Raw genomic sequence first — 20,404 nt, forward strand, 5'->3', positions numbered from 1 at the left:
TCTGGGCTCCAAGGGGGCAATTATGCTTGTAAATGGCAATATTCCAGTCCTAAGAGAGAGGGATCTTAGGTGCTGTGCTGACAAGGAGCCAGTTAACTTCTTGGGAGTCTCTCAGTAGCCAGCTCCTTGTGAACTCTGAAAATGCCTGGAAATCAAGTGCATATTTCTAATAGCTGTGGAATAATCATGTATAAGAATAGCCCATTTGTTTGATTTTTCCAGGCCAACAAAAAAACAGGGCTCGCTTTGGAGCTGACGTGAAGAAATGGTGATAGACATGGCCATGGCTCATTCTGCAGTGACAGGCATGTGCTGGTCACCCTGTAAAGTTCCTCCAGTTAATCTCTGTGCAGTGAAACACAGACATCAGGTTTCATGACCCTCTGAGAGGCTGTGGACCTCTGAAGAGATGCTGATGGTGTCAGAGCAGCTTGAAATGTTAGAAGACTGTAGTTGTCAGCAGCACAGCAGGTGTTGGAGTGACAAAGGTTTAGACCTGTGACATGAAATGTAATGGTGCAGTGGCTGTAGCTGGCTCTTCTGTTCTTGCTTATAAACCATCTATGTCAAAGCTAGCTGGGAACTGAAGTACCTGCAGATGCTGATGAGTCTTGTGGGCTTAGCAGACTTAGCAGACAGTGATGTGAGTGCTAACTATAACAGGTCCACCTCTCTCCAAATGTTTCTGCTCCTTAAATGGCTCCAGGCATACTTCTTTATCCCTGCTAATAATAGATGGGATTTACAGATGGCTCGTATACCAAGGACTTAATACCAAGCACTATCAAAATGTGTCATAGCTTCAAGCCATAGTTCTGGATGTTCTGTGTGAACCTACTTGTTGCAGTACTTTCCAGGAGTGTTTCCTGAGGACAATGGTGTTTCCTTTTTTAGTTCAACAGTGGCAAGCATCTTGACAATGAGCTGTTTTCTGAGGGATTCTTGAGAATCACAAGATAATCTTTAGGAACTAATGCAAGCTAATTAGAATATGTGATTATGAACTGCTCATCCTATCCTAAAATCTACAGATCTGTTACTCTGTGTATTATTATTAAAAAAATTAAAGCTGCCTGCATCCACAAACCTTTTTTGCCAGCTCAAGATGAAGTGGGGCAGAAAGATTTGTGCCTCCAGAAGATCAGTATCTAGAGAAAGAGCAAACAGTATCACTGTACAAGGCACTTCTGATGCCTTCCTTAGAGACTTTCATCTGTCCCACCTTGGATGAAGGAAAGCCAGGATGCAACCCAGTGTAACACTTTCCAGTTTAAGGACATTTGCAGTTTCATGTTTTGAATGATTATTATATACAGTTGATGATCTTAGAGGTCTTTCCCAAACAAAAATTATTCTATGATTTTGTATCTACCTATAGATTGGGTAGGTAAGGTGGGAAGACAAGGGAGAGTAGAAGAGCTGAATATATTTTTTAAATTTATTTTTCTTTCCATCTACCTGTCTCTCCTTAGTATTTTGTCAGCTCAGATTCTTCTGTTGAGTATTTAAATAACAAAAATAAGTTTTTAAACAATTGTATTCAAATAGTCTGTCTTGAGCTTGAGCAGGATAACTTGTAGTGCTCTGAGGGAACTGCAGCACTAATGAAGCAGACTGAAACCTTGAACTTTGCCATCAGGTTTAATTCTTTCTCTGCAATTTCTAATGAGCCGTGAAAGCTCAAGAAACCTCAAAAATCTAATTTAATTGTTATTAAAACATGCCTCTAAGTCACTATTTGGGACATATAAATTATTGTACCCAACAATGAAAGAAGGTATTTAAGGTTCATGTAAATTGTTTGTTGTGTGAAATGCTCCCTCACTGTCCCCTGTCTGGTGAAATTTTCCCTCTATCAGGATTAGTCTGTTCAAGCAGGTGAATGCATGTTAGTTCACTGAAATGGTGAGAATTTAGCATCTACCATCAACTCCCTACTTTGTCTTCACAATACACAGTATTAACACATAGATTAAGTCAATGATTCTTCTTCCAAAGTTTCTTCATACTTTGAAGGCTTGAGAGGTGCTGTACATGGAGTTAGTTTCAGGCAGGGAGCATGCTGCCCATGGTCATCCTATCGTGTCTAAACACCCAGGTTACAAGAATCAACAGCTTGGTACAAAATGCTTTTGAGCAGTGACCTGAGCACAATGGTAATGCATTCAAGAGGAGCAAATGGCTGACAGGTCCTTGATATTCAATTTGGACCATTTTAAGAAATGATGTCACTTCATCTGTTACTCATGGCTTTGTGTCTATGGGTTATTTTTCCTATAGCAATAAGCAATCATGTCAGCACTCCTTCGGAAAGTGGAAAGGTTAAAATAGATTCTTACTCTAACTATCATTACTCAAAAGAGACATAATTGTTCTTTCTGTTAGTGTGATGCATATCCACTCCACTCCAGCTCTGATTACATTCATGACAGTTACAGACACCCCAGTGGATAGCTTTCACCATAACAGTTCTTAGCATTTTCGTGGCCTGATGCCTCCTTCCAATCTCAAAGTTCTCGAAACATTTTATGACACTTCTGAATGATACAGCTGAATTATTATCCCCACTTGAAAAACACAGGAGCTGAGTCACAAAATTATAGTGCAACTTGCTTAAGAGGATGCACAGCAAACAGGTACTAAGCAGAGGCTTGACTTTAGTCCCCTAATATTTTTCCTTGATTTTGAAAACCAGAAACATGAACCAAATTAGAAGAAATCTTTAATTATTTAGAGTATTTAAAAAAAAAAAAAATCCTAGACTTCTTTTCTCCCAATTATTTTTATTTTCTTCATGTTCCACTACAGTTCCCAGTTTCAGCTAAATCTGAAAGCACTGGTCATAGTGATAATGTGTACCAGAGAAGCAGAGGGCACTGACGGGTTCTTGATCTTCAAACCAGACAATTTCCAGAAGTCATGCTCCTTCAGCTGCCTTCAGGTGCACTTCTGTGCAAGTTTGGGATCTTCCTGTGTCACTACATGCATTCAGGGTATGTTCCTTAAAAAACATGTGTTTATATATTGAGCAGCAAGTCAAACGCATGAAAAGCAGTGCCTAAAAAGATTAACTGCACACACAATACTGCAGGTACTGCTTGCCCAGAGACATACCTATGTGACCAAATCAATGTTTGTCAACGAGGCATTGAGCTCACCTAAGAGAACAATCATTTAACCACCTTAGCTGCTAATCCTCACTGTGCCGTGATGAAGTTACGGAGACACAGTCCCTCCACTGACGTCCAGGGCGCTATCTGCTCCCTGCTCTGCCACACGTGACACTTCATTCCTTGCAGTTACAGCTCTGATCCATGACACTTGATTCTGGACGGTGGCAATGCAGACATCTGATCCTTCGTGCTTGATCTCTGACACTGGATCTCCATTAGGAAAATTACTGGTACCTGATCTGCCTGATCACAGCTACTTGATATATGGGGATGTTCCACATCGTGGCATGTTTACCACTGAAAGTAATTTTGAAACAGCTAGTACAGCAAAACTGCAGAATTGAAGGATGAAACATGATGTTAAGAAACCATATCTTTTAATGAAAATGTCAAAATAGTGCAGGGGCGAAAGGAGAAAAGGAAGAAAGACTAAAAAAAACCCTGTGCAGATCCCAACAGTTGTATCTGTTGTCAGAGCTTCATGCTCTCCCTGAACTCTGTATGCTGTGTTCAACACAGAGTAGGATTTAAAACAAAACTGAAAACAGCTACCCCCAGTTTCCTGTAGAGTTGTCTTTTTATGTCAAATTCAGTTGATGGTGTTTCACAATAAGTATGCTCCAGTTCAGTCAACAGGTTGCCAGAAGTTAAAGACGTTGACTAAGCAAGCTGATTATCAATTTCTTTGCAAAATAATTTCAATCTGGCTTGTTTCATAAGGTTTTCAGTTTCATTGTTATAATATTGTGCCCCTGAAGAGAGGGCTGCAGTAAGAAAAAACTACACTGAAATGAAAAATAGACATGCTTCATTCCAGTAGGGTGGCAAGCATTGCCTTGCCTTCCTTCCCCAGTTAATTTTATTTGGAAATAGCATGTCCTTATGTGTCCATCAAAGTCTTCTGTTTTCATGAGCCATCATTTTCCAACACATTCCAGTGTTTTGTTTCAAAACTCTGGTTAGCTCCAGTGACAACTATTTTTAATTCTCATGCTGGATCATGTTAATTGCTCATGGAACAGAGACTTGTGCTCCTGGTAATCAATTCGTTTTCTATAGTGATAGGTAAAAAATTTAGGAAAAAAAAATGCAGCAGTCATGAAATTGAATCCCATAGGTAGAAAGGTGAGTGAGGTCATGGCAGAGCTTCCAAATGTTTCTAGGTGCAGGCAGGATGGGAGAGAAACCAAAGAGCCCAAAATCTTCTATGCTGTTAGGTAGGACAAACCTAGAAGTAAAGAATATCTCCACTGTGTTCTATGGGGAGAAAGAAAGGATTACAAGTGGTTAAGCAGGGTTTTTTATATTAATATTCTGGATTTAGAGGTTGGCCAGCATCCCAGCTGCAGGTGGTTGATAGCAGTATCTAAGATCGGGGAACATGAGGTGAGATTTTTTTCCCTGTGAGACCCTCTTAGCTTCAGACAGCCGGACAGCAGCCCGTGGCCAGAAGTTGTATCTTCTCTATTGCTGCTGATGAAGTTATCCATTGTAATTTTGTCCAGTGTCTTTTCATCTTTCCGTTTACCTGATCACCAGCACAATATCCTGTGGCAGTAAGCTCCACAACAAGTAATTAGTGTGAGAATCTGTTGTTTCGCATTTGCAACAGATGTGCAATACTTGTGTTGAGTGTCTCTATCCTCTTGCACTGGGAGAAATGGCAACCAGTCATCGCCCATTCATCTTGTCACAGCAATCATGATTTTCTAGAACCACAATACCACTTACAGGCATATATATGACTTTTCACTGAGTACCGAGTTTAAGCATGTTAGAAATGGCATATTTATTTTAAAAATGAAAAAAAAAAAAGAGAGCAAGTGAGAGAGGAATGAACTGTTTAATAAGACCATAAAAACAGCTGAGCAGCTTAACCATAATCCAAACAGCATGGCCTAATTGCAAAGTGAGATTGCTGTGTGAAAGTGCCCTACCTTTCCAAAGAGTGTGGATTTTTTCCAACTCATGAAAATTGTCTTTCCAAAGAGTGAAAGTCAGATATTTTGAGTGGAATAATCACTTTCTGCAATGCCGTCTGTGTTGTCTAGGCAGAGTGAGAAAATAATTTGTCATTTCTGATCAGTCCTCATATATTTCATACCCTTAGGGCAAGGTCTAATCTATGATTCTTGCTGATGCCATTTCTGCAAGCAACATTCATAAGAGATATATTGTTAAGCAGTCATGACAAAAATACCATCCATGACAGCTTCTCACAAAATCAAAGACTTTTTTTTGAGATGAGAATAGACTGTTTTATTTTTCGCTCTCAATAGAATCTACCCTGATGGTGCAGAAGGAACAGGGTTACAAGACTGGTTCTTGCTCAGGACAAGGGCAGACACAATTTAAATGATGCTGAAAGCTATAATTCAAGTTTCTGTGATGATGACAAACTTCTCCCGGGGACAATTCTTCCCATTTGTCCTTCACTGTAAACATGGGGTTGAACTGTCGTGTAGACATTCTCTCCCTTGAACATAGAGGATATCTACCTTAAGCTAAACACCTTTTAGATGACTGGAGTTAGATTTATGGGTTTCAGATCTTCTGTAACTTCATTTTCCTTGGGTTTATGTCCAGCTTTAACCATTATAATAATACTAATTGCTGGCCATCCTGCTGAGGAGGAGAGGAAAGCCAGGTAGGAGTATCAGTAGGACTTCATCCACCTATATTTTCCCTTCAAAATGGAAAGAGAAAAAGGGATTGACTTGTATCTGTGATCCTAAAGATAATGAAGAGTTTAAAAGTTAAAAAGGCCTATAACATAAGCTTCCGCCAGCTATGTGAAGTGAGAAGGGACCATTTTGATCCTCTGCTCTGCCCTTCCACAGCACAGAGGCCATGGAAATCAGCCAGGCCGTTTCTGTATGGAGCCCGAAAACTTGTGATCAAATTAGAACAAGTAACGTTAATGGAGTTCTGTAAATAGAAGAAGTGAGCAGATGAGGATAGGTCAGGGGAAGAGAGGAGAGGGCCTCTGAGGTAAGAGGAGAGTTTGTTTCATAACAAGACTGCTCTTCTCGTGTTTCCCTGTCCCAGAAGCAGAGTCACCAGGCACTCAGGAATCCAGATCTGATCTATTAGCATAACAAACTTATTCTAAGTAATGTTATGTTTACTTTTTTTTAAAAAAAAAATACAAAAAAGAGATAACAATTTAACCTGAAAACACATAAAGAAATACAAAAGATCTGTCTCGCAGGGAGTGTTAGTTTTCTTCCATTGCATGGCTATAATGTTACTTAATCCTTCTGTTTTTTTAAAGTCAGAGTTTCCTATTTATGAGATTTTATTAGATGTTATAGTAGTGCCTAACACAGGATAGTCACTGTGGTCAACTGTACGATCCAGCAAGAGTCCTAACACTTCTGGTCCCTTTTTATTTGCATTTTAATGATGCAAAGTTAGAGATAGCTTATAGTCCCCCCTACACAGAAACACAGGGAAGTTACAGGTGCAAGCAGACCATGTTGGCTAAACATCGTTGCCTCCTTTTCTGTTCTCAGATAGGATACAAAATCCATTAGCAACTGGGCCAACTACATGGGTCAAGGGGGAAATGTAAAGGTACAACCTCTTCACTGGTCTTCCTTTTTGCTCGATGAGTTTCTAGGAGAGCACTGAAGCTCTCCTGAGGGCAGTGCTTGCTCTGACCACCTGCTTCTCTAAGAAACCAGGCCTGTTTACCGGCACATATAGCTGGTGTCTTCCATGAGTTGTTCAGAGGATGAGCGCTCTTCAGCTTATGAAGGGTTCCCACTCCTATAACATAGCAGCGCAGTTGTTTTCACCTGGGTGTCCAAGCAGGCATTTCAGAAGTTCACAAGTAAGTATGAACAGCAGGCAAGACTTTTCCCCAAATACTTTTTAAAGAGCAGTCAGTCAGATGGTAAAGCACAATGAAACATGACTACTGTCAACAAAAGTTGCCTTTCACCTGTTTTGGCCACCTGTGTGGAAGCTCCTTCCTCAACGGATCATGCTTCAGTTCTGGTGTCTTTAGCTTAAAATCCTGCTAATAAAACTAATGCTGAATCCCACAGCATGGACTTAGCAAAGGCTTAAAGCCTCCACTTCAGTAGCCTGCAGGTGTGTGCTGTAACGGCATTTTAATTTGGAGCAGGTGACCACGGGAAAGCACAATGTGTGCATTTTGGCAAAGATGTGATACAACTGCTGAGCTCAAGTGGGCAGATTGAGTCCATTGGTTTTGTTCTTCTGTACTCACTGGGAAAAAAATACCTGGATTTAGACACCTGAGCTAGTGTAGGCTATTTTTAAGCCATTCTGTTAACACAAGGCTTTCTTCTGTACTCCAGTTTAATAATGCTGACTACTGGAGTTCTTCAAAGTCTAATGAAAGACTGCCTCACACTTACTGGAAGGAAAAAAAAAAGTGAAAACTCAGTTGCATGAAATCAGTGGTTTAAGAAGTAGGACTGCAATTGTGTAAGTGATCTTGGCAGGTAGCATAGCATTTCCTAAAAAGACAAAGAAAGAGCAATTCCTCAGCATTTATAGGCCGAAACATACTGTTTGAGCAGTGGAAGATTGGTGAATCAGTAATGTCAGACTGTTTTATTTAGCGAACTTCTGTAACATTGCTTTACTTTGTTTATTCAAATCACAGACTTATCCACCATTATAAGTCAATCAAATTTTTAAGAAAATAAACTCCTGTCTGGGAAAATCTGTGACCGGCCAAAGGAAGCACTCTTTTTACTTAGCAAGTTGGCCCAAAAGCCAAGCACTTTAAATCTTGCATGCTTTTACTTAGCCTGCCCATTAAGGTAGGGAAATAGTGTTTCAGTTGTAGGCACTGTAATCCATCTGTGTGTCTTTTGGGTCACTGTGCTCCTCAGATGCCCAAACTTTGAAAGCAGTTTACTTGCAGCATTTCTATGAAATAAAAACTTAGCTCATCCTCTTCACTGAATAATGCAGCTGTTATTTTACTCCTGGACTGCCTTAAGGAACACTGCTTCCCAAGAAAAGCACTGAGAAGTTGAAAAATGGCAAATATGCAGCCTCAGTGTTTCTTCCCCAGTTCTTATGGACTGTCCTAATATCTTGTCATATACTACTGTTTTTGGGACCGTCTTGGATGGTAAACAGGAGCCTGTTCACAACAACTCAATTGTCAGGACTTTTGTTTCTTCCCATTGAGTGCAACCTTCCTTGCGTTAATCACTGTTCCGTTTAAACAGGTTCTTTACCAATTCCAGACTGCCTGAAGGGTGTCATAGAGAGAAGTGAAAGCAGGGGAGAAAAGATGTCACAGTACAGGGGTGCATCTGCCAATGCCACTGCAGGTTCTTGAAGGCAAGATAAAACATTTACAAGGTACATCCTGCCTGGACTCCCTGTATCTGCAAGGAAAGTCCTCCCTTGACTTGATGGCCTCCAGGAAAGCAAACTCCATGCAACTGGCATGTAGCTATGAAAAGATTCTATGGAATCTCTGGCATTGAGAACCTTAGAAGTTGGTGAGGTCTGAGCGTGTTTTGTTGTTTTGTTTTGGTTCGGGTTTTTTTTGGTTTTGTTTGTTTGGTTTTTAATTCAGTTAGCAAAGGCAGGTGATAGACAGCGAGGATCCTCTCCCCACCTTTTGTGTAAGAGGTGCTAACAATATATTTAACACACACAGCATGTCTTTTTAAGTTTCTTTTTTTCTCGGCAATAATTTAATGTGAAGTTTCTCACAACAGTAAGGCCAAAACTGATGGAAGATTCAAGTTGAACTATTAAAACTTGACAAATTAAAACAAAAAGGCTTTATGATAAAAGATATTGGGTGAATCTTAGCTTGTTTTATATATTAGTATCCTGACAGCTACCATAGCACCTTTTAGAACTGATTAGGTAATTGAAAATTGAAGGAGTACCACACAGGATCTTTGTGATGGCTGTTGGTATTGTTCATTTCCCAAATGTCTTTGGGCAATGAATGTGGCAAGTCTTTACAGCCAGGTGGCTGGACATCTGAAATGATCACTTAGTTGAAATATGTGGGCATTACAAGAAACAAAAATAGATGGTGATTGTGATGGCTTTCAAAGTTCAGATACTTGCCATGTTTCTATTTGGAATGAACACTCTAGGAGAAAGAAAATAGCTACAAAATACATAGTTAGAAGGCATTTTTGTTGCTGAGAATGTCCTCAGCATAAAATAGGATTGGCACAGGCACCCTGGGCAGGAAGGCAGGGAAGAAGATTTCTGTGACCTTTATTTACTTCATGTCCATTCATTCTGTAATATGAAATTGAGCAGAATGGGCTATTTGTATTGGTTTAAAAAAATATATCAGATCAAAGGGGAGCTAACTGTAATACTTCACTTCCTGGATTTTAGGGCTTTTAAATACAAGTCAGAAGTTAAATTTTATGTAACACCCTTTCTTTGAATTCTTCATCCCTAAAGCATAAGGGTATGCTATGGAAAATTGCCAGGTGCAAGTTACAATCTATTAAACTATCAACAAATATTCACTAGAATTAGCCAACCCTACAAATAAAATCAGCTCAAATGACCCCTTTCCTAAAAACACTGGTCTCCACTACATGCATCTCATGGTGCTCTCCCTTCTACACAGTGCTGGATTCTGACATTCATGCTAAATATGAATGTGCCATTTATTTCACTTTTTTACACTAGACTTTCAAGAAGAAGAGATGGGTCAAGGTATTTTTTACACGTAGCTTTTCGTGCTGATTTACTTAGTTAAAGTTTGTTTAATTCCAGCTCTGGTTGCAATCATACTGGTAAAGAAATGTTTGCTTCAGCAGAGCCTGCCTAGATAAATAACCAGTGCCCTGGCTCACCTACAGAATGAGTGGATTCCTGGTTTTGGTGCAGTGCCTTAACAGTGGAGCAGGATAAAATAATTTCTTAGAAAGTATGTGATGCAGAAATACGCTAATAGTAGTTGTGGAGAGTGTTTACTGGTATTAAAAAAAATAAATAAACAAGCAAAAATCCTCAAACCACCCTTCCAAGTTCTGCACTCATCCCATCTTCCAGTAGAAGGCAGCCGGGAACTAACCACCACAAGTGAAAATGAATCAGTAGTAATTCAGCAGAAGAGCACAACATTCCCCTCATTGCCATGCTGGGACCTTCACTAGACTCGATGTTGTTATCTTTGCAGTGTTCTTAAAGCAGAGAAAGCTTGTTAACTCATAATGAATCCGAAGATAATTGCCTTTGCTTTTTAAAGGTCGGTTTCTTAAAGTTAATCACAGAGTAACAACCCAAGGCACACATGGATCTTGACTCTTCTTTCTATTGATACAACCTGTTGAGGGGGCAGCCACCACAGAGGATGCCCAGCTTCTGACCAGAGCTCTGATATCACGGGCTGAACAGTAGGTAAATTTTGTAGCTTGAAGGAAGCTGAGGTATCAGTATGTTTCTTCTGGAGAAGATAATACATCCTTTGTGAAACTTCCACGTCCCAACAGGCCAGGCATCTTTGGATTTCTTCTCCACAACTCTTTCAAAGATTTTTTAATCAATACAGTTTCCCTTTCTCACTGAAATTGTATTTACTGTATTTTTAGTATGTTCTGATGGAGCAAAAGGTGTTACTTACATCCAATTTTCCATATAACCACTTCTGATGACTGTCCCTTTCAAGTCTTTTCAGCCTATCCATCCTGAATTAACTTTTTTGTAAGAAAAAGCCTTTCGTGGTTTATAAATTTTAATACAGGATGCTAGCTGCCAGAAAGTTTTGGGTTTCAACCAAAGATTTTAACCAGTCTACCCAGCAGATGAAATGAGGTACAGCTCCTGCTGCACCTGGAGACAGTACTTCTTTCATTGCCCTGTTTCAGAGTTATGACACCTCTGCTTTAGCCTCAGAAAGTCAGGAATTTTCCTTTAAACAGGCTTCCTGGAAATAGAGTTTTAGGCTATTAATGGGTAATTTATCACACAGTATTTTTCAGCCTTAAGAAACTCTGGATTTTGAGGTTTGTTTTGTTTTTAGTATAGTAAATTTGGGACAGCTAAGCAGAAGTGAGACTCTTGATGTGATATCTTGACAGCAGGAGATGATGATAGTGGAGAACAACCCTCATTGAAAGAACATCGTGCCCTTTGACAGTGAAGTGCTTTGAACTTCAGCTACAGCTGTTAAGCAGACCGATGCTGATTTTGGTGGGTTTTTATGTGCTGTGGCAGTTCTTATTCACCTAAAGAAACCCATTAACAGTGGGACGCCATGTGTGAGTTGTGCTTGACCTGGCTAAATGCTGCACCACCATGCAACTTACAGTGGATTACCTCTTCTGTGCAAATGCTTTTCCATATGGAATAGATCTGCAGAGCTCCAGAGTATGAGGAGAATCACCCCCAGAACCTGGATACTGTCTTCCATTGTCATTTTCATCTTCGAAGATCTAGATGTTTTCTACAGAGAGATATACAAGAGATATACAGCTCAATTAACTCCACCCCCCGCCCTGTAAAAAGGTGGCCATGTGAATGCTTGCAGAGAGGTGGTGGTGTATTCTAAAAGGCCAGTATCTGGGGCCATCGGCAGATCGATCACTGAACTGTAGCCAGGATCTCGCTGTACTTTGCTTCAGGACTCTCATAATTCATCACTAGAGTATCTCCAGGATACTTAGTTACCAGGGTCATTATAGTAAAGGAAGTCAGAATTCATAATTAATTAACAGGTCGTAGAGTAGTTGTATGCAGAGAGCCCTGTGGAGCAGTAAATTCCCTAGTCCTACCTCATGAAGTTCAGTGCCAGACTTTTCTTGCTGTATGCTCCTGCCCTGTATAAAGCTGTTTCCTTTTCTGACCTTAAGCAGAGTTCCAGACTAGTGTTTTGGGCAGACCCCTGGGGTGTCATAAAGGTATATCACTTATGACACAGTATGTCACTTAATCTTAGGCATACAGTTATTTCAGCCCCCACAGTGAAAGAGTCCAACGTGACTGCTGATTTTAGAAATTTATCATTTTGGATAAATTCCCTGATCCATGTTGATGTATCTTTTTTTGGTTGGGAAGGGTGGGAGGGAGGAGGAGAGGGGGAAGAGAATGCTTTTTCTGTTCTACCATCATGGACATCTGTGAACTTTCAGTAAACAGCATGACTTTCTCAATCTGGTTCATAGCTTTCATGCTTACCTTCTGATCTCTTTCAGAGCTGAGCAGCTGTAAGCTTATATTGTTTCTCAGGGAGCTGTTGTTGTGTACTAGAGAAAGAGCAGACGTGCTTTAGCTCTCACTTGTGCACTTAATATGTACAGGACTTTCTCTGCTTCGTGACTAGCATATAACAGTCCTCTAATATTTTGGATAGCAGTTCTCCTGTTCTCCAAAATCTAAAGTTGTTTCTTCTTTGTGGCTTACTGAGATTTGAATCTTACTGAGATTTCTACAGAAATATTCTGTAAATGATGTAAAGATCTTCTTCAAAACACCTTATTTGCAAATGATTAGAGGAGGCAACATTCCTTGCTAGAGATGTCTGCAGTTTATGAACAGTATCACAATGAGGAAAAATACAAAGACATGATTTATCTGTAAACACAATTGATGATTCAGATACAAGATCTTACTGGACCTTCTCTGCTGGGTCCTATGGCCAGTCCAGCCACAAAATGTGCATCTCTATGGCCAATCAGAAAACAAAATCTGCATCTCTCTTGATCAGAGTTTCAGAAAAAGTTTTTTGTGGGGGGGTTTGTTTGTTTGTTTTTTCTTTTATCATTATTATGTGTAAAAGATATGGCATCAGAATGAAGAATTTGAACTACAACTTCATAAAAGTAGGCTAACACATATTCCCTGCCGTTTTTTAGTTTATGACTTGAGTTTCCATCAAGTGGACAAATAGAAATCAACTATAGGATAAAAGCTGAAGACAAGAAGGTGGTAAAGGTTCCTGGAGAGAATTAATCTTTAAGGAAGGAAGAGGAACATGGGAGTTCCAGGTGTATAGGGCAAGGATATATAAAGAAAAAAATGCTACGGAAAGGACTAGAAATAAATGAAAAGTCAGCAGAAAAGTAAGAAAGGAGTAGATAAGGATAATCTTACTAAGGTCTTAATTTAAGTAATTAAAGTATAAAACAGTTGATAACAATTTTATTATCTGAGCTTCTGAAAAGTTGATTCCTACTGTACATTTATGAATTGATTTTTTTTCTACCTGTCCTGGGATTTTATTTTAGGGATTTGAGCAATTTTTGAAATTGGTAGGAAATCAATATGTTCAAAGGAAACCCAAATCTTACTTTTTTTTCTTTTTTTTTCTTTTTTTTTCTTTTTTTTTCTTTTTTTCTTTTTTCTTTTTTTCTTTTTTCTTTTTTCTCTTTTCTTCTTTTTTTTCTTTTTTTTTTTTCTTTTTTTCTTTTTTTTCTTTTTTTCTTTTTTTCTTTTTTTCTTTTTTCTTTTTTCTTTTTTTCTTTTTTTCTTTTTTTCTTTTTTCTTTTTTTCTTTTTTTTCTTTTTTTTCTTTTTTTTCTTTTTTTTCTTTTTTTTCTTTTTTTTCTTTTTTTTCTTTTTTTTCTTTTTTTTCTTTTTTTTCTTTTTTTTCTTTTTTTTCTTTTTTTTCTTTTTTTTCTTTTTTTTCTTTTTTTTCTTTTTTTTCTTTTTTTTCTTTTTTTTCTTTTTTTTCTTTTTTTTCTTTTTTTTCTTTTTTTCTTTTTTTTCTTTTTTTTTCTTTTTTTTTCTTTTTTTTTTTTTTCTGGGAGATACAGCATAACATATTAACCTGTACCATTTTCACAAAGGAATTTATTATATGTCCACAGAGAAACACAGAGTATTTTCAATTTCTTTTCATCTGGGAAGGCAACTTCTTCAGAAAAATATTCAAGAATAATGTTTCTCTTTTTTTCTCAATACTGATCACTTCTAGGAAATGGTAAAATATTTTTGTGTGCAATGTAACTATACACTTCAGAGAACACTGAGGGGAGATGCAGTAATAAATTTCAAATACATAAGAGGTATCTGCAGAGGTGAAGAGAATAAACTTTCTTGTCATCTATGGATAGGACAAGAAGAAATCATCTTCAATTGCACCAAGGGAAATTTAGATTATGCTTTAGGAATACCCTCTAGCCGAGAAAATTCTCAGCATTGCACCAGGTTGCTTAGGGAAGCTATGGAAGCTGCAGCACTGAGAGTTTTTAAGAATAAGCTCAGTGTATGAGACAAACTTCCATGCAAGTTCAAGCACTGTATTTGTTCCACATTGACTTTTAGCTGCATGAAGACAACTGGCTTTCCTCCAGATCTTCCAGCTATTTTAATAATAAATGTGCAGGAATATTCAGTATGAATATAAATTGAAATACGTCATGCCCTATCCACTCTTACCTAGATTGCATAAAATTTTGTATAGTGCATCTCTGAGTGACTGAGGTTGGTTTATAACATTATATATATATATATATATATAAATACATATATATATTTTTTTTCTCTAAAGGTGGAGGTCACAGTGGCCCAGTCTAAATTACCACTTGCAAGTCAGAGCTAATTGTTCACACTTCCCCCCCTTCCCACCCTTAATAAATACCCCATGCAAACCTGATCCTTGCCAGGACGTAGGTACAGAAATGTCAGGAGAACATACGGTGCTTACACCCAGGAGTGAGCAATGGCTGGAATGTGGAGCGTGCGTCATACACGTGCTGCAAACTCATGCATGGTAGGCAGCCCTGTGTTATTTCTGGGAGAAAAACACTCCAAGACTCCACAGCAGTAAAATATCAAGCCAGACTTCGGAGTTTTGGAGATATTTTGTCTAGAATGGCTTGAAACTGGTGAACATACTATGTTCTCCAGATAAGGTTCAGTGATAGGAGTCTTCCACGAAAAGCAGCATAACTCGGTGCACAACTTACAGCTTGAGAAAGTGGGAATAAGACTTTATGACTCAAACATTGCCACTTGTGCTCTTATTAATGATATTTGATGCTAGCAGCCATAAATTTACGAGGTGGTCTGTCTTGGCCTGTAACGGTTAGGAAATATGAAAAACGGAACTAAACTAAATAGAAAAGATTGAAGTTTAAGAAGAGGGGAGGGGGAGGAAAACTCCTTTTAACATGAGTCCGATAGAGGAAGATAAGGGAAGGCAGAGTAGTTGGCGTCTCAGCAGTACTATCAGAGGATCAAGAGTTGGTGAAAACTAAGTGAACAACCCTTTAAAACATAAAGCAGGCTTTCTTTGCACTAGTAAGTTGTCATGTGAAATGAAAAAAAGCAAAAATGACCTCTTTTTACTGATTGGAGACTCGATGTTTTGGGCTATGATAATTTTTTCAAAGATACTTTTCTCTATACTTATGAGACTGATATCCAAACACTGTGGAACTTAAGGTCTTTCTGTGGGCCAGAACATGCTAAAAACTTGCTCTGGGTATCCCTGGCCCGGAGACTGGCTGTTTAGAAGCAGAACGCTAGCAGAGCTGGGGTAGCAGACAAACTTGTCTGAGATTATTTCCTGATACTTACCAGCTTTCCATATTTGTGTGCAGAGAAAATAACAATGACGGCAGTCTGAGTTCAAGAGACAAAGCAAAAGGAAGACTCCTCTAGTCTGTCCAGTCTTCACCTTTAGCCCCTTTTAGCTATGTCTATACAGTGTGGAGTTTTATCACGTCTTACAGACTCCTATCTCGTCTGCAGGCGTGTTAAAAGTGTGAAAGTTGCAGTAGCAGCAACTCATCCATTGCTACTTTGTTGCTATTTCTTCCAACTTTTAGATGTCTTTGTACTTGGAAAATTACAAATGCTGCTTCAAGGCCTTTTTCAACTGAACTTGAAAAGAAGAAATAAAAGAAATAAAAAAGAAATATGGGTTAATTTTTTGTAGAAAAGACACTTGAAAGAATTCAGCATCAATGGGGTGACAGTTGCATGGAACAAATGAAGCTCTTTTGGCAGATCATAGAATACCACCCATTTTCATAGTTGATAAGCATTGCACCTGTGTGCAAAAATTCCCAGGGTTCAGTGTCACCTTTTGGGCTGATACTGTCACTTCCGTGGTGCAATGGCCTAGTGCTGATATTCTGTAATGTAATATTAGGCAACTTTAGGCACATGGGGAAATGTGTTATCTTCAAAACTAGTGGACTTGTTTTCCTTCTACAGTATTTCAGTCAGTTGTGTTTCTTTATTTTCAATTAATGAAGGGTAAACACTGCTGCAGCTAGTGCCTTTAATCTGCAACAGACTTTCACAGAATCACAGAATGTTAGGGATTGGAAGTGACCTCAAAAGATCATCTAGTCCAATCCCCCTGTCGGAGCAGGAACACCCAGATGAGGTTACACAGAAATGTGTCCAGGCAGGTTTTGAATGTCTCCAGAGTAGGAGACTCCACAACCTCCCTGGGCAGCCTGTTCCAGTGTTCTGTCACCCTTACTGAGAAGAAGTTTCTTCTCAAATTTAATTGGAACCTCTTGTGTTCCAGTTTGCACCCATTACCCCTTGTCTTACCGTTGGTTGTCACTGAAAAGAGTCTGGCTCCATCCTCGTGATACTCACCCTTTATATATTTGTAAACATGAATAAGGTCACCCCTCAGTCTCCTCTTCTCCAAGCTAAAGAGCCCCAGATCCCTCAGCCTTTCCTCATAAGGGAGATGCTCCACTCCCTTGATCATCTTTGTTCCCCTGCGCTGGACTCTCTCCAGCAGTTCCCTGTCCTTCTGGAACTGAGGGGCCCAGAACTGGACACAATATTCCAGATGTGGTCTCACCAGGGCAGAGTAGAGGGGAAGGAGAACCTCTCTTGATCTGCTAACCACCCCCCTTCTAATACACCCCAGGTACCACTGGCCTTCCTTGCCACAAGGGCACAGTGCTGGCTCATGGTCATCCTGCTGTCCCCTAGGTCCCTTTCCCCTACATTGCTCTCTAATAGGTCATTCCCCAACTTATACTGGAAACTGGGGTTGTTCCTGCCCAGATGCAAAACTCTACACTTGCCCTTGTTATATTTCATTAAATTTTCCCCCGCCCAACTTTCCAGTCTGTCCAGGTCATGCTGGATGGCAGCACAGCCTTCTGGTGTGTCAGCCACTCCTCCCAGCTTTGTGTCATCAGCAAGCTTGCTGACAGTACACTCTATTCCCTCATCCAAATCGTTGATGAATATATTGAATAATACAAGCCCCAGTACTGACCCCTGAGGCACTCCACTAGATACAGGCCTCCAACTAGACTCCACCCCAGTGACCACGACTCTCTGGCTTCTTTCCTTCAGCCAGTTCACAGTCCACCTCACTACTCGTTTGTCCAGACCGCACTCCCTCAGTTTAGCTGTGAGGATGCTGTGGGAGACTGTGTCAAATGCTTTACTGAAGTCAAGGTAGACCACGTCCACTGCTTTGCCATCATCCATCCATCTTGTTATGTCCTCATAAAAGTCAATGAGGTTGGTCAAGCACAACTTCCCCTTGGTGAAGCCATGTTGACTGCCCCTAATGACCCTCTTATCCCTGATATGCCTTGAGATGGCACCAAGGATAAGTCATTCCATCAATTTCCCAGGGGTGGAGGTGAGGCTGACAGGTCTAACTTTTTAGCAGTTTTGGTCCTGGGCAAATCCAATGACCAGTCATCACTGAAATTTGTGAGATGAAAATAAGAAAACTGTTATATGGGCTTATTTTGTGCATTAATGATAGGTACAGTTGCTCAGAGATTCAGTGACTAGAAGAATTACATTTAGGTGTTTTGCTATTAGAAATATACCATATTATTTACATAAAATATTATTGGATTCCACGAAGTAGCTGTGGTAATAATCCATCCCACAAAGATAGAAATGTTAGAATATTTTAAATAATACTATTTTTTACAGAAGACTTTCCCTTAAGTAATTCATTCTCACTGAACTATTAAAGGGTATCTGAATATGTAAGACCATTTCCAGTTTACAGAGCAAGAGACATGAATCACAGATTCTCAGCTGCAAAGAAGTTGCTGACAAGAGATTTCTGAGGCCAGAAAGCAAGCCACTGTTAGCTTGCTTTCATTTATTCCTCTTTTCTCCTCACTACACAGCAGTTCTCTCTTCTAGATCACTTCAGCTTCAGACAGAACTGCTGACATATACTGATGAGATTTTAATGAAGCATTTTTATAATTTGCTTTCTACATTTTTAATGTGTCTGGCATTTTTGTATGTCAGGACGTAATATTAAATCAATGGGACTTCACAGATGATGCTGGATAATAGGATCTTACATCACAGAGCTTAAAAAATTTATTAGTGTTTATAGTATTGGTTTGAGGTATTTCACGTAACATTTCCCTGGTCAACTGTTAGGAGAGATTTAAATGTTTAACATATGTGGCTATGCGCACTAATACAACACATGATTTTACCATACTATCTGTATGTCTTTCCTTTATATATATATATATTATTTTTTTTTAAATTTCATTACTTTTACAAAATAGTGTTCCTTTTCGAGAGGGTCTTTGTGGCTGACAGGCTTTGCCTATGAAACCACCCAGAGCAGGAGCCCTAGCTGGATGGGTGGCAAGGTCTAATAAACCTTTAACCAGTTTTCTGTACAGGGCATGTAAATGACAGTGAGGGGGAGAAGCTCACAGTGAGTTCCTGTAGGGATGTTTCATCCAAGATAAATGGCTTTTCAAACCTGGCCATTTTACAGACATGCATACACCTCTCCTGGAAGTTTGTGTCTAACAGGGGCTTCTGCAGATGTGAAACTGCCAGGAGGGTTTAGCTTATCTTTCTGACAGAGATGAACTGAAGAAGGCAAAGGGGTTCAAACGTCACTGCTGTCTGCTGAAACCAACATATATTTGCTTCAGTATTGTTTTTTCTTTTTTTTTTTTTTTTCAAAAAAAAAAAACCTGCTGTCCTGTATATTATTCTTTCAATGAAATAGGGATCCCTAAACACCCACTCTTTTTTTTTTTTTTTTTCCCCTCCTATCCTGTTCCCTATTTTAAAATCATTTAACCTTCTCAATCCATTCAGGGAATACGCTATGCACAATAACACATGGTGGTCACCTCTTGGTAATGTCTGTTATGTAAAGAAGAGATTTCAATCCATCTTTTAGGGTCATGCACAGACACACTTCACCTTTCACTCACAGTAACACACTGCTCTCAGAATTTGTCAAATGTACCTAGGAACTTTTTTCCTTTATTAACTTGTGGTAACTGGAGAACAAGCTCCTAAATTAACTTATCAACACTGACTACATGTTGATTCTTAAAGACTGTGGGAGAATGCCTTTGGAAACTTCTGAAAACTTCATCTGTGATTGACTCCAAAAGACATCTCTGGCATCTAAAAATCAAGAGACGACATTCCATATTCTTCATTTAGTGAAGAGATGCAGTTTTGAAAGGCTGTTTAGTGTATTAGATTTTCAGAACTTGCTATGTGCTTTACCTAATTATCCCTCATGCTCCCCATTTAAAGGATGGAGAAGCTGATGCTGGCAAGAGAAAGAATTCGCTGGGATCACAAAAGAAGCTCTTGATCCTTTGAGTAGAGCAGCAGTCTGGCTGTTTTTCAACCAACTGGTTGATTTCTACAAGAGGTACAGCACAAATACAAACTGACCTATGTGTATTCAATCTATGACAGTAATTTGTCCAAGGTAGCCTTTCCTTTGCATTTCAGAGGCAGTCTTTCTCCATCAAGGTGATCCATAGTGATTTACTGCTTGCTCATGTGGAATACACTGACTTAAGATGAAAAGTTCTGGTTTTATTCTTTCTTTTTAATTCTGTTTTTATTTTTCTAACCAACATGAAAAATGGTCAACAATTCGGACCTGCACCTAGGGGAATCCTGTTCCCAGTCATGACATTTCTTCTTTATCCATTATTGCCTTTCTGAAAGAAAAGGAGGCCTTTTGCAAAAACAAAACTTAAACTATTTGAGTTATGAATATGAATCACTGTCTTCGAGACATTTACAGGCAAGCAAAGAACTGAGCCTCTCAATCAAAATTTGTATTTTGAAATTTGTATGACTAGGTCATAGTGAAACATAAAAAACTCTTCCTTGTAGCAAATTAGCAGAGTCTTGATAAATACAGAAGTAAATTAAGATATTTGCTATGGAGAGAATTGTTTGTGTATGAAGAGCTAGTTATGTGGTAGCTGAAATGTAGGGTAGAGAAAGGGGTTCTGATTATTTCAAATATCTGCATTCCACTGTCTCCTTCTTTTACTTTCTTTG

The 20,404-nt window shown here is 39.1% G+C and overlaps 1 protein-coding gene across 2 annotated transcripts in view; it reads left to right on the forward strand.

The window, feature by feature from the left end:
- Positions 1-19,740: 19,740 nt before the first annotated feature.
- The window catches only part of MYLK4 (myosin light chain kinase family member 4), a 34,962-nt gene continuing 34,298 nt past the window's right edge, over positions 19,741-20,404 (forward strand). The window contains exon 1 of one of the 2 annotated variants that reach the window (XM_082044161.1): positions 19,741-19,757. The gene's annotated coding sequence lies outside the window, so the exon portion shown is untranslated. The remainder of the gene's footprint in view (positions 19,758-20,404) is intronic. The other variant, XM_082044163.1, reaches the window with a different exon arrangement.

The sequence above is a fragment of the Streptopelia decaocto genome (assembly GCF_964273445.1).
Source record: "Streptopelia decaocto genome assembly, chromosome: 2".
Lineage (NCBI taxonomy): Eukaryota > Metazoa > Chordata > Aves > Columbiformes > Columbidae > Streptopelia > Streptopelia decaocto.